Raw genomic sequence first — 13,899 nt, forward strand, 5'->3', positions numbered from 1 at the left:
AGCATGGTGGGGGTAGCAGGGGAGGCAGAAGCAGAGTCCCCCCTGAGCAGGGTGACCGGGGAGCCCCACACAGGGCTCCATCCCAGGACCCCGGAGTCAGGACCTGGGCTGAAGGCTGATGCTTAACTGCCCCCAGGCGCCCTGGTGGGTGCTGTTTCTTAAGTTCGGCCTGGAGAAGAGAACTGGCAGGGCCAGATTTCCTTCCAGATCCATGACTTTTTTTCTGCTTGATTTTTCCCTGAATTTTCCTGGACTTGAGTAATTTTCTCCAGAATCACCGGCGACAGCCTCTACTGGCTGTAAAACGAAGTTTGAAGAAGGAGACAGAAGGCGGGAGGGTGCTGAGTGGTCCCAGACGCAGGCTCCGATGCAGGGGTGCCTGGGTCTGAATCCTGCCTTCTTAGTTCTCTGACCCCAGGCAAGGCAGGTTCGCCTCTCTGGGCCACAGTTTCCCCTCCTGTAACAGGGGGACTATAATAGCGCCTAGTATGTAGGGCTGATGTAGCGACTAAATGGGGCAGCGTAAGAATATGCCTGCGACTCTTCTTGCAAGCTTGACCCCTTCACCAGATGCTAGCCCTGTACAGGTTCTTGCAGCACACCTGTCTCCGATCCTGTGCTAAGTTAGGGTGTGCGCTGAAGTTTTAGCTCCCAGTCGTCCTACGCCAATGCTCGTTCCTCCTGCCGGTTCACTTACCAGGCCATGTACTATGCACCGACTATGCACCGGGCGCCCCAGCCCGACCCAGAACAGGGGCTGCTCTGAATAATAATAATGCAAACAGAGAGCTCCTGAGGGCAGGGAGACCAGAAGAGCTCCTTAAGGGCTTACAAACTGCTATCCTACATGCTTTATACATTATTGTCAAAATTCACAATCCTGGAAAGTAGAAGTTACTTCTTGCAGTTTATGTTAAGGCTGAGGGAATAAATACCTTAGCAAAATCAGGCAGCTGGGGAAGATAGGACTTGAACTCAAGATATCTTGTCACTAGGGCACTGAGGGGGGCACTTGATGGGATGAGCGCTGGATGTCATGCTATATGTTGGCAAATTGAACTCCAATAAAAAAAAAAATAGCCAAAAAAAAAATCTTGTCACCAAGGGCCACACACTTGCACTTGACCATGCTGCCTTCCTGTCCCCAGCTCTGGACTCCCAACACGTGGCATGGCACTTCACTTGATACTTCCTAGGTGGACCACAAATATCGGTTGAAGGAATACGTACATGTAATAATATTTTAAAGACACCAAGAGCAGCTCCAAGTAAATGTATTCGTATATTAATTCCGTGGTTGTCTGGATAAGTGCTCAACTCCCCTATCGGAAACATCCATTAAAGAACCTTGAGTAGAACTCACTGTCTGCATTTCGGGCCAGAGCTGGTTTCTCGGTAAACAAGGGACCCAGGTCACAAAAGTTTCTGATGAGTTGTTACAAGATGGGAGAAATACAGTGCAAATTTCCACTATTCAGAAGAATAACAGAAACAGAAGAAGAGGTAGGAATTTATGAGTCTTCAACACTTTAATAGCTTAAAAACGGCTTTAAGTTTTAATGACCCACCACACTCATAACAGCTAACATTTATCAGTGCTTACTTCGTGCCATTCCCCACGCGAAGGCTTTACATGTACCAACTCATTTAAAGCCCCCAAGAAACATTAAAAGTCATAGGCTCCCTGAAGTAGATGTGGTCCTCCTCCACTTTACAAATTAAGAAACTGAGTCACAGAAAGGCTAAGCAACTAGTCTGAGTTAATACGGAACCCAGGATCCGACTGCTGGCCTCCCGAGTCCAGGGACTGCGTGCTGAGCCACTGTTCTCACTGCTTCCCCAGCCTGCCGCTTCCCAAAGCATAAAATGTTTCTTCTGGACTCCAGACCCCCTACATCTAAGCAGCCATTAGGTCTTGTCAAATCCAACGCAACCACGTCCTCTCAATCTGCCCACCCTCCCTCCAGGTGCCCACTCTCCCCCGTCATTCCTTTATCACACGTTACCTGGGCTGTTGTCCTATAAAGAGCAATCGTTCTAAAATGCTGATATTAACACTTAATTTTTCTACTGAAAAATGTTTCCCGTGAGACCAGACTCCTGAGCAATTTGACCCATCAGACCATCTAGGCCTTTCTCCTGCTTCCTCCCTAGGAAGGTCACGCAGGAGTACCTGGATCCAAGAACCCATCAAATCCTCTCCCGCCCCATGCCTTTGCCCACTCTGGCTCCTCTGCCTGGAATGCCTTGTTTCCCTTCCATCTCTAGCTGTTTTATACTCAAGGACCAGACCAAGGATCCCTCTTTGGGCAGATTTCTGAAATCTCCCGCTCAAAGCTAAGTATATAGCTCCCTGGTAAATTTCCACTAATAAAGTAGTCATGGTCTATAAATTTTACTTGGTAAGTGCCTAAGAAATGAGACTACAGGCTCCATTTCAGCAGGTTAAACACAGATTATTCAATGATGCACCTCTTCTTTGTTGCGTCCTACTTTGTTTTTCAAGAAAAGAAACCAAGCAAGTAGCAAAGACAGCAGGGACTCTCCGACGTGCCAAAGGGCCTGTGCAGTCTGGAGCCTCAGGGAGACCACGGGGTTGAGAGCAGGAAAACAGAACTTGGGGATGAGGAGGTGGGCCAAGAGCGAGGTGACCAGGTCCCTGAGAGAGGACAGAAGGCGAGTGGCCGGGAGGGCCAACAGCAGAGGCAAGAGAGCGGAGTGCAGCACACGTGGCTGCGGGAAGGGCAGGCGGCTCTGCCTCCATCGTCCTAAAGCTGGGGATCTGGGCACTTAGGTCACACCTCCCTCTAGGATGAGAGGTCTGCTTCACTCATCCTTTCATTCCCTGCACCCCTGACAGCAGCCGGTACCTAGGAGAGCTTCGTAAATATATGAATATTTGTCCAACTCAATTCCGATCGGAACTCAGAACTGGGAGAAGCCCTTTCAGAGTCTGGGTCTAGGGAACGGAGGACAGTGGTTGCCTGGGTAGTCAGGGTGCCACCTGGAGAAAACACTGGCTTTTCGGTGAGAAGAATGGCCTGTGATTGCCTCACAGCTGCTTGGTGCAGGACCTCAGGGTGTTTTGTAAAACCCTGAAGGAGAATGGACTTGCCGAGAGATGGCGTGCGAGATATCAAACGGAAGTTTCTAGATTTGAAAACAACTCCCCGCTTATCAGAGAAGCCTCAGATCCTCTGCTCTGAGCAGCTCTTTGCAGATGTGCTTGGGCTCCCAGAGTCCCCGGCTACATCTCTGCATCCTCTTCTTGTTGGGCCGAAATTAAGCTTCTACCCTGACAAATTGCAGAGTTCCTTTGTAGAAACTCTGTAAGCAGATACAGGAACTACTTGAGAAGATTAAAAAAATAAATGGTGGTGTTTTTCCAGTGTCTTGAGGTTCTGGCACATTTCATTTAATTTAGTCTACCCATCAGCCCTAGGACTCCTTCTCTCCCTCTACCTCCTTCCCCTCACCAGCTCCTGTCAATGCTCCCTAGTTAGTGCTCACTCACTCATCTTCCCTTTTTCACTCCTCAAACCCTTCCATCACTTTTGTATTCAATTCTTATTTCAGTTTGCTGGGTTTGAATATTTAACATGGTTTCAGTTTTCTTATTGGTCATTGACTGAAACACCTTCTATTTTTATTCTATTTGCTATTCATTTTCCCTAACCAGTTGGGGTTGTTGAACTTTATAAAATATACTTTTTTGTATATGTCAAGATGATTATGGTTTTTCCCTTCCTCTTTAATGTGTTTAAACAATAAATTGTAATAAAAAGTCTCTTAAAGATAAATCATGCTTGCATTCTGGGGATAAACCCCTACTTGATTGCATTTTTTTTTTTCCTTTTCATGCATTGCTTGGTTCACTCACTAAAATTTAAAGTAAGATTTTTTCCTTCTTAATTTTTAAATTAATATTTCTTTAAAATTTTATTTATTTATTCATGAGAGGGAGAGATAGAGAGAGGCAGAGACTCAGGCAGAGGGAGAAGCAGGCTCCATGCAGGGAGCCCGACGTGGGACTCAGTCCCGGGTCTCCAGGATCACGCCCTGGGCCGAAGGCAGGTGCTAAACCGCTGAGCCACCCGGGGATCCCTTAAATTAATATTTTAACATTTATATTTATAAGTGAGATTATCAAGGATTGACAATTTTTTTCTGTACAAGTCAAGATAGTGAATATTTTACACTGGGCAATTGTACAGTCCTCATTGCTATTCAACTTGGCTGTTGTAGAATGAAAACAGCGATAGTCAATACATGAACAGATGATTGTTATGTGTGTTCCAATAAATATTTATGAACACTGAATTTTGAACTCCATATAGTTTTCACATGTTACCAATATTATTCTTCTGAGGTTTTCTTCAATCTTTGAAAATTGTAAAGACTATTCTTGGCCCATGAATCATAGAAAAACACTCTGAAGCCTCGATTTGTCCATAAGCTGTTGTTTGCTGATCCCCGCTCTATATTTTTCTTGGAGAATAATCCTCATCTAGCTTGGAATCAGTGTTATATTAATAGTGCTCAATGAACTTTGAAGTTTCCGTGCTTTGGAATAAAATTGCCTAAGATTTATCCTCTCGCTGAAGGTGATAGAACTAGTTCATAAGACCACCTAGCTTTGGCACATTTTTCGGAATTAGATTACTGAATATCATTTCCAAATTTTCTCTGATTAAAGAAGTTCTTCTACTTACAAACTTTGAATTTATAAACCACTATCGATATAAAGCTGTACACCAGCAATCCGTTGGTTTCTCCTGCCACCAGTATCATATTTGTGTTTGGAAAGACCACTCCTGCTGTGGCATAGAGAAGAATTGGACTTGGATGAGTGTGGGTGTGGGAGGGAAAGGGCTGTTGTTCAGGAAGACGTGGTGGGGGCCAAGACTGTGGCAGTTATTGGTGTATGAAAGAACAGAAGTCAGAGAGACTGCAAAAACTTTTAGAAGGTGTGCTAGGGCTTTTCAAGACTACACTTCCGTGTTCAATGATTCACTAGGAGGACTAACAGGATTAGTCCTAGTCATGCCCATGATTTATTACAGGGAATAGATACAAAGCAAGATCAACAAAGGGAATGAACGGTACCTGGAGTAGTGTCCAGAAGAAACCAGGTGTGATCTTCCAAAAGTCATCCCAGTGGAGTCACACAGGACATTCTTAATTTTTCTAGCAACATGTTGTGCCAACACGTGTGAAATGTTGTCTACCTGGAAGCTTGGCTGAGCCCAGAACTCCAGGGTTTCTATCAACTGTCAGAAATAGAGGCACTATCTAGTGTGCCTAGCATATACCAAATTTTCAGAACCCCAGAAGGAAAGCAGCTGTTCAGCACAAACCAAATTGTTTGTGCAAACAGTTTAAGCTCAGGTTACAATTTATTGTTTATGGAGGGGGGAAACCATAATCATCTCGACAGATAAAAAAATATATATTTTATAAAGTTTAACAACTGATTAGGGAAAACAAATAGCAAATAGAATAAAAATAGATGTTTTAGTCAATGCCCAGTCAGAAAACTGAAACCATGTTAAATATTCAAACCCAGCAAACTGAACGTAAGAATTGAATACAAGAAAAAAAAAAAAAAAGAATTGAATACAAAAGTGATGGAAGGGCTTGAGGAGTGAAAAGGGGACAATGAGATTACTGACCAAGTCCAGGAAGGTGTTACCATTCTTGGGGGAATTTGCCTTTGGAACCAGTGCTGCCCATTGCAGGTGTCAGGAGTCCATACTCCAACCAAAACCATAAGAATCTGGGAACCTAAGGTGCCCCACCATGTGGCTGACAACACTGCAGCCAGAGCCCACAAATACCACACTGCCAATACTTCCAGAATGCTGTTGGAACTGCATTGCTAGACCAGGAATCCTGGAGCTACATTCATTGCCCACTATTGCTGCCACTGCTGGTGACATGATCAGAAACCAAGATGAAGGGAATCCCTGGGTGGCTTAGTGGTTTGGTGCCTGCCTTTGGCCCAGGGCGTGATCCTGGAGTCCCAGGATCAAGTCTCACATCGGGCTCCCTGCATGGAGCCTGCTTCTCTCCTGCGTGTGTCTCTGCCTCTCTCTCTCCTCTGTGTCTTTTGTGAATAAATAAATAAATAAAAATCTTAAAAAAAAAAAAGAAAGAAACCAAGATGAAAAAAACATTTCTCCCTTCCTCCCACCTTCCAGTGTTTCACCAGTACCACCCACTGATAAAAGTACAGAATAATATCCCTTATGAATGTTAATGCAAAGATCCTCAACAAAATACCAGCAAACTGGGGCACCTGGGTGGCTCAGTGGTTGAGCATCTGCTTTCAGCTCAGGTCTTGATCCCAGAGTCCTGAGATTGAGTCCCACATTAGGCTTCCGGTAGGGAGCCTGCTTCTCCCTCTGCCTATGTCTCTGCTTTTCTCTTTCTCTCATGAATAAATAAATGAAATCTTTTTTTAAAAAAAAATACCAGCAAACCAAATTCAGCAGCCTGTTAAAATGATTATATATAATGACCAAGCTGGATTTTTTCCTGAAAGGCAAGGATGGTTCAACATAAAAAACAAACCATGAATGCAATAGAACAGATTAATAAAATGAAGGAGTGGGAAACACATGATCATCTCAATTGATGCGGAAAAACAGTTGACAAAATTCAACACCCTTTTCATGATTAAAACAGTCAACAAATTAGGAATACAAGGAGATTACTTCCACATAATAAAAGCCATGTATTAGTTTGCCAAGGCTGCCATAACAAAGTACTACAGGCTGGGGGGTTTAAACAACAGAATGTATTTTCTCACAATCCTGGAGGCTAGAAGTCTGCAATTAAGATGTCAGCAAGGTCAGTTTATTGTGAGACCTCTCTCTCTGGCTCGTAGATGGTTTTCTTCTTGTGTCTTCACATGGTCTTCTCTCTGTGCATGCCTGTGTTCTAATTTCCTCTTATAAAGACATCGACCTTATTGAATTAGGGCTCACTCATATGACCTTATTTTAACTTAATTACCTCTGTAAACACCTTATCTCCAAATATGGCCACATTCTGAGGTACTGGGGGGTTAGCACTTCAACATATGGATTTTGGTAGAACACATTTCAACCTATACCATTCTGCCTTCTGCATACCCCCAAATCCATGTCCTTTTAACAAGTAAAATGTTTTTTTTTTTAAAAAAAGATTTTATTTATTTATTCATAGAGACACAGCTAGAGAGAGAGAGAGGCAGAGACACAGGCAGAGGGAGAAGCAGGCACCATGCAGGGAGCCTGATGTGGGACTCGATCCCAGGTCTCCAGGATCACACCCCGAGCTGCAGGCGGCACTAAACCGCTGCGCCACCGGGGCTGCCCCTTAACAAGTAAAATGTGTTCACTCCATCTCTGCAGCCCTAAAGTCTTAACCTATTCCAATATCAACTCTCAGTCCAAAATCTCATCTAAATACTGTCTAAATCAGATATGAGGGAATCTCAAGGAATGATTTATTCTGAGGGAAGGTTCAACTCCAGTTGTGAATCTGTAAAACCAGAAAAGTTATATACTCCCTCAATATAATGGTGAGACAAAGGATAGACATGTTCACTCCAAAATGAGAAATAAAAAAAAGAGTCACATTTGTTTGTTCTCTTTTTTTAGATTCCATAAATAAGTGAAATCATATGGAATTTGTCTTTCTCTTACTTATTTAATTTAGCATAATGCCCTCAAGGACCAACCATGCTGTTGCTGTGATTTCCCTTATATGTAGAATATAAAACAAACAACAAAATCAAATTATGACAATAACAACACCCAAAACCGAAGTTCATGGATACAGATAAAAAAGTAAGTGGTTACCAGAGGGGAGTGGGCATGAGAAGAGAGTGAAATGGGTGAAAAGTTTCAAAAGATAAAAACTTGCAGTTATAAAATAAATAAGTCAGGGCAATCCTGGTGGCTCAGTGGTTTAGCTCTGCCTTTAGCCCAGAGCATGATCCTGGAGACCCGGGATCAAGTCCCACATCGGGCTCCTTGCATGGAGCCTGCTTCTCCCTCTGCCTGTGTCTCTGCACCACCCCCTCTGTCTCTCATGCATAAATAAATAAAATCTTTAAAATAAATAAATAAATCATGGGGATGTAATGTATGTTATGGAAATTATAGTTAATAGTACTGTATTGCATATTTGAAAGTTGCTAAGAATAAATCTTAAAAATTCTCAACACAAGAAAAAAATCTGTAACTATGTATGGTGCCCAATGATAACTAGACTTATTATGGTGATTATTTCTCATTGTCTACAAATATGGAATCATTATGTTGTACACTTGAAGCTAATATAATTATATGTCAATTATACTTCAATAAAGAAAAAAAAAAAGGAAAGGGGTCACAGGTCCCAAGCAACTCTAAAACCTAACAGGGCAGATTATATTCAATTTTAAGACATGGGAGTAATCCTCTTTGGCTTCATGTTCTATCCTTTGAATCCACCTGGGTGGTCCTAACTTCTGGGACCAAAGGTTCATCTCCTCCACCGTTGCAGGGGCCCCACCTCTCTGTAACTGAAAGCAGCCCTTCCCCCTGAGCTGTGTTAGGGACCATAGTGGCAATATCAGCCCTGCTGTTTTTCTATTTTCTGGAAGGATAACACATGTTTGCAGCTGGATAACTTTATTGGTCTGTCCAATAGAATTCCAGAAATCCCACTGCCTTCCTTCCTCTAGTCCTGTCTTTGTCTCCTTCAGTCCAAGTTGACAGTATTTCTGCTGGTATAAAATTCCCCAAAGCCTTATTGGTCTCCGATGCAATTCACAGAGGCCCATACCATCAGACAAGAGGGTCCTCCCCAAATCGTTCCTGGTAACCTCATCTCTATCCCTAGATTCCACTTAAATGACTGTTTGTATCCACACACCTATAATTCAGCCCCATAATAGGCTATATATGAAAAACTCACAGCTAATATCATACTCGTTGGTGAAAGACTAAAAGTTTTCCACCTAAGATAAGGAAAGACAAGGATGCTGGTTTTTCCCATTTCTATTCAACATAGCATTTGAAGTTCTAGCCAGAGCAATTAGGCAGGAAAAAGAAACAAAAGGCATCCAAACTGGATAAGAAGTAAAATTATCTCTGTTCATAGATGACATGATCTTATATATAGAAAATCTTAAAGATTCCACACACACAAAAACCCTATTAGAGCTAATAAATGAGTTAAGCAAAGTAGCAGTATACCAAATGAACACACAAAACACAGTTGTCTTCATACACTAACAATGAACCATACAAACAGGAAATAGTGAAAATAATTCCATTTACAATAGCATTAAAAAGGGGCACCTGGGTGGCAAGTTAAGTGAATTTTTTGGTTTCCAAGTGCACATAAAAGTTATACTGGGGCACCTAGGTGGCTCAATCGATTAGGTGCTTGATTTTAGCTCAGATCTAGATCTAAGAACTGTGGTATCAAGCCCCACATTGGACTCCATGCTCAGCGAGGAGTTTGCTGGAAATTGTTTCTCCCTCTCTCTCTGCCCCTCTTCCCATTCACTCCCTCTCCCTCTCTCTCCCCCTTCTCTCTCAAATAAATAAATAAATCTTTGTTTAAAAATTATGTTTATACTAAATTGTAGACTGTTAAGTGTGCAACGGCAGTATGTCTAAAAAAAGTACACACCTTCATTTAAAAACACTTTATAGGAAAATAAAGAGCTCAACTTGATACTAAAAAAACAATCAATCTAATTTTAGAATGACCAGAGAACCTGAATAGACATTTTTCTAAAGAAGACATACGGATGGTCATTGGACACATGGAAAGATGTTCAACATCACTAATCAGCAGGGAAAAGCAAATCAAAATCAAAACTGAAATGAGATGTCACCTCACACCAGTCAGAGTGACTAGTATCAAAAAAACAAGAAATAACAGCGTTGGTGAGGATGTGGAGAAAAGGGAATCCTCATGACTGTTGGTGGAAATGTAGACTGGTGCAGCCACTATGGATAATAGTATGGAGGTTCCTCAGAAAAATAAGAATAGGGACACCTGGGTGGCTCAGTAGTTGAGCGTCTGCCTTCAGCCCAGGGTGTAATCCCAGGGTCCCAGGATCGAGTCCCGCATCAGGCTCCCTGCAGGGAGCCTGCTTCTCCCTCTGCCTGTGTCTCTGCCTCTCTCTCTGTGTCTCTCATGAATAAATAAATAAAATCTTTTTTAAAAATTAAGAATAGAAATACCATATGATCCAACTATTCTGCTTCTGAATATTTACCTAAAGAAAATGAAAACATTAATTTGAAAAAATATATGCATTTCTACATTTATTGCAGAATTATTTACAATAGCTAAGATACAAGATACAGAATTGAATGTCTATTTATCCATTATAGATATATAATTTATTTATCCATTATATATATGTCATATCTATTTATGTAAATGAGATGTTACTCGCCATAAAAACAAATGAAATCTTGCCATTTGCAATAACATGGATGGACCAAGAGAGTATTAGGCTCAGTGAAATAAGTCAGACAGAGAGGGATAAATACCATATGATTTCTCTTACACATGGAATCTAAAAAACAAAACAAACAAATAAAAACAGGCTTATAAATACAGAAAACAAACTGGTGGTTGCCAGAAGCAAGGGGATAGGGGCGTGAGTGAAATAGGTGAATGGGATGGAGACATGCAACTTCTAGTTATAAAATAGATAAATGATGGGGATGAAAAGTACAGCATAAGGAATAGAGTCAACAGGGGCACCTGGGTGGCTCAGTCAGTTGAGCATCTGACTCTTGATTTTGGCTCAGGTCATGATCTTGGGGTTGTGGGATCAAGCCCTACATTGGACCCTGCACCCAACAGGAAGTCTGCTTCTCTCCTTCTCCCTCTTCCTCTGCTCCTCCTCCACTTGCACACAATCCCTCTCTCTAGAATAAATAAATCTTTATTTAAAAAAAACACAAGAAACATAGTTAATATATTGTGATAACCTTGTATGATGACAGGCAGTAACTGCACTTATAGTGAGCATTTCATAATGCCTATAAATGTCGAATCACTATGCTGTACACCTGAAATTAATCATACTAGTTTTATTTTTTTGAAGATTTATTTATTTATCTGGGGGGGAGGGGCAGAGGGAAAGAATCTCAAGCAGACTCCACGCGGAATGTGGAGCTGGATGCAACTTTGACCTCACAACCCTGAGATCATGACCTGAGCCGAAATCAAGAGTCAGGCACTTAACTGACTGAGCCACACGGGCGCCCTTAATGATAGTAGTTTTGTAATCGACTATAGTCAATGTAGTCAGCAATGCTTCAATTTAAAAAAAAATAAAAGAAAGAAAAAAGAAAAAGAGAACATCTTGTAGTCCTTACATAGGAATACATTACATTATATTTACTCATTAACTTAATAAATATTTACTAAGTGTCTGTTACGTTCCTAGGTACTGCATTAGGCTGTGGGTAAGAATGGTAATCAACCCATTTCATGTCCTCAATTAAATCATAAGAAAATAAAGGAGATGGGCCAAGGAAAAATTCTGAACCATTTGAGAAATGCTGTGATTTGAATAATAACAAGAGCAAATCACCTCCCCTGGTTTTCAGGAGGTTTGGGAGAGTTCTTCAAGGAGGTGATATCTTGTATATGAAACTGAGCTACAGACTATGAGAGACTTGCGGATGCAACCAAACAAGCCCTCGTTTTAAGGAGATCATGGCTTTGAACCAAAAATAAAAGGTGGGTAAATGAGGTATTGGATAAAAAGTAAAAATATCAGCTGATATTCAAAGGACAAGGGGAAGCATTTCAGAAAAAAAGAGATTTTTTTTTCATTCAAAAATTCCAGAGCTGGCAAATGGCCAACAGTGTCACTTACCAAATTCTAGGCAAGTGGGGAACAAGAAGGCATGGCTCACATACACGGGGAGCTCAAGAGGGCATCTTTCAGGTATTTACACCCAGAGACAAATGATATCATTCAAGGATCTCTCTCTCTCTCTCTCTCTCTCTCTCTCTCTCCTCCGTGATTCTCATGATCTCCGCTCCTCTGTGAGTGGCAACCTAATTCTTTTCTCCTACAAGCACCCCTAAGCCAGCATCTTTAAACCTTAGCAATGCAGATACAAAATCATATCTCTTAACACTCATATCAGATATAATAAACGACTCTAAAAATGTTTTGCTGTTAAAAAAAATGCTAACTGTCATCTGAGGTTTCAGCGAGCAGTAATCTTTTTGCTGGTGGAAGATCTTGCCTCCGTGTTGGGGGTTGTTGACGGATCAGGATGGTGGTTACTGAAGGGAGTGGAGGTGCAAGTTCTTAAAATAAGACCACAATAAATTTCGCCACGTTGAGTGATACTTCCTTTCAGGAATGGTTTCTCTTTAATAGCATTTTACTCACGGTAGAACTTCTTTCAAAGTTGGAGTCGATCCTCTTAATCCCTGCCGCTGTTTTATCATTTTTGTTTACACCATATTCTAAACACTTTATTGTCATTTCGACAATCTTCACAGCATCCTCACCAGGAGTAGAATCCATCTCAAAAAAAGAAAAAAAAAAAGCATTGCCTCTGCTCATGCATAAGAAGCAACCCCTCATTCATTAACATTTCATCAAGAGATTGTAGCAATTCGGTCCCATTTTCAAGCTCCACTTCTGATTCTGGTTCTCTCGCTATTTCCACCAAATCTGCAGTCACTTCTTGAAGCCCCCAGAGACATCCATGAGGGCTGGCATCAGCTTCTTTCAATTCCTGCTAATGTTGATATTTTGACCTCTTTTCATGAACCGTGGATGTTCTGAACAGCATCAAGTGTGATGAACCCTTTCCAGAAGATTTTCAATTGACTTTGCCCAGATCCGTCAGCCGAGTCATAATCAATGGCAGCCACGGCCTCACAAAAACGGATTTGTCAAATAATAAGACTAGAAAGTCAAAGTGATACCTTGCTCCATGAACCGCAGAGAGGGTGTTGTGTCAACAGGCATGACAGCAACACTGATCTCATTGTCCGTCTCCATCAGAGCCCTTGGGTGGCCAGGCGCATGGTCAAGGAGCATCAATATTTTGAAAACAATCTTTTTTCTGAGGAGCAGATCTCGACAGCAGACTTAAGACCTTCTGTAAACCATGTTGCAGACAGACATGCTGTCATCCAGGCTTTGTTGTGTCATTTCTAGAGCCAAGGCTCTAGTAGATTTGGCATCATTCTCAAAGGCTCTGGGATTTTCAGAATGGTCAACGAGCACTGGCCTCAGCTCATAGTCACCAGCCGCGTTAGGCCCTAGCAAGAGAGGCAGCCTGTCCTCTGAAGCTTGGAAGCCAGGCACTGACCTCTCCTCTCTCGCCAGGAAAGCCCTAGATACCTCCTCTTCCACTATAAGACTGCTGTGTTCACACTGCAAACCGTTGGTTAGCTTGGCCAACTTGGGTGATTCCCTCAGCTAGATCTTCGGAGGACGTGCTGCTTCATCTTGCACTTCCATGTTACGGACACGGCTTCTTTCTCCTCGCCTCGCAAACCAACCCCTGCTAGCTCCAGACTGTGCTCCCGCAGCTCCCCTCTCTCAGCCTTCACTGAATCCAGAGAGCTCAGGCCTCGCTCTGGACTAGAAACTTCGGCTTAAGGGGATGTTGTGGCTGCTTCGGTGTTCTGACCAGACCTCTCAGACTTGCTCCACATCTGTAATCAGGCCATTTAGCTTTCTTCTCCTCCTGTGTTCACTGGAGAAGCACTTCTAATTTCTTTTAGGAATGTTTCCTTTGCCTTCACAACTTGGCTAACTATTTGGTGCCAGAGGCCTAGGCCTTCCCCCGTCTCCACGTTGGACGTGTGTCCTCACTGAGCTTCATCACCGCTAGGTTTTGATTTAAAGCAATG

The sequence above is a fragment of the Canis lupus genome, chromosome 38, assembly GCF_011100685.1.
Source record: "Canis lupus familiaris isolate Mischka breed German Shepherd chromosome 38, alternate assembly UU_Cfam_GSD_1.0, whole genome shotgun sequence".
Taxonomy (NCBI): Eukaryota; Metazoa; Chordata; class Mammalia; order Carnivora; family Canidae; genus Canis; species Canis lupus.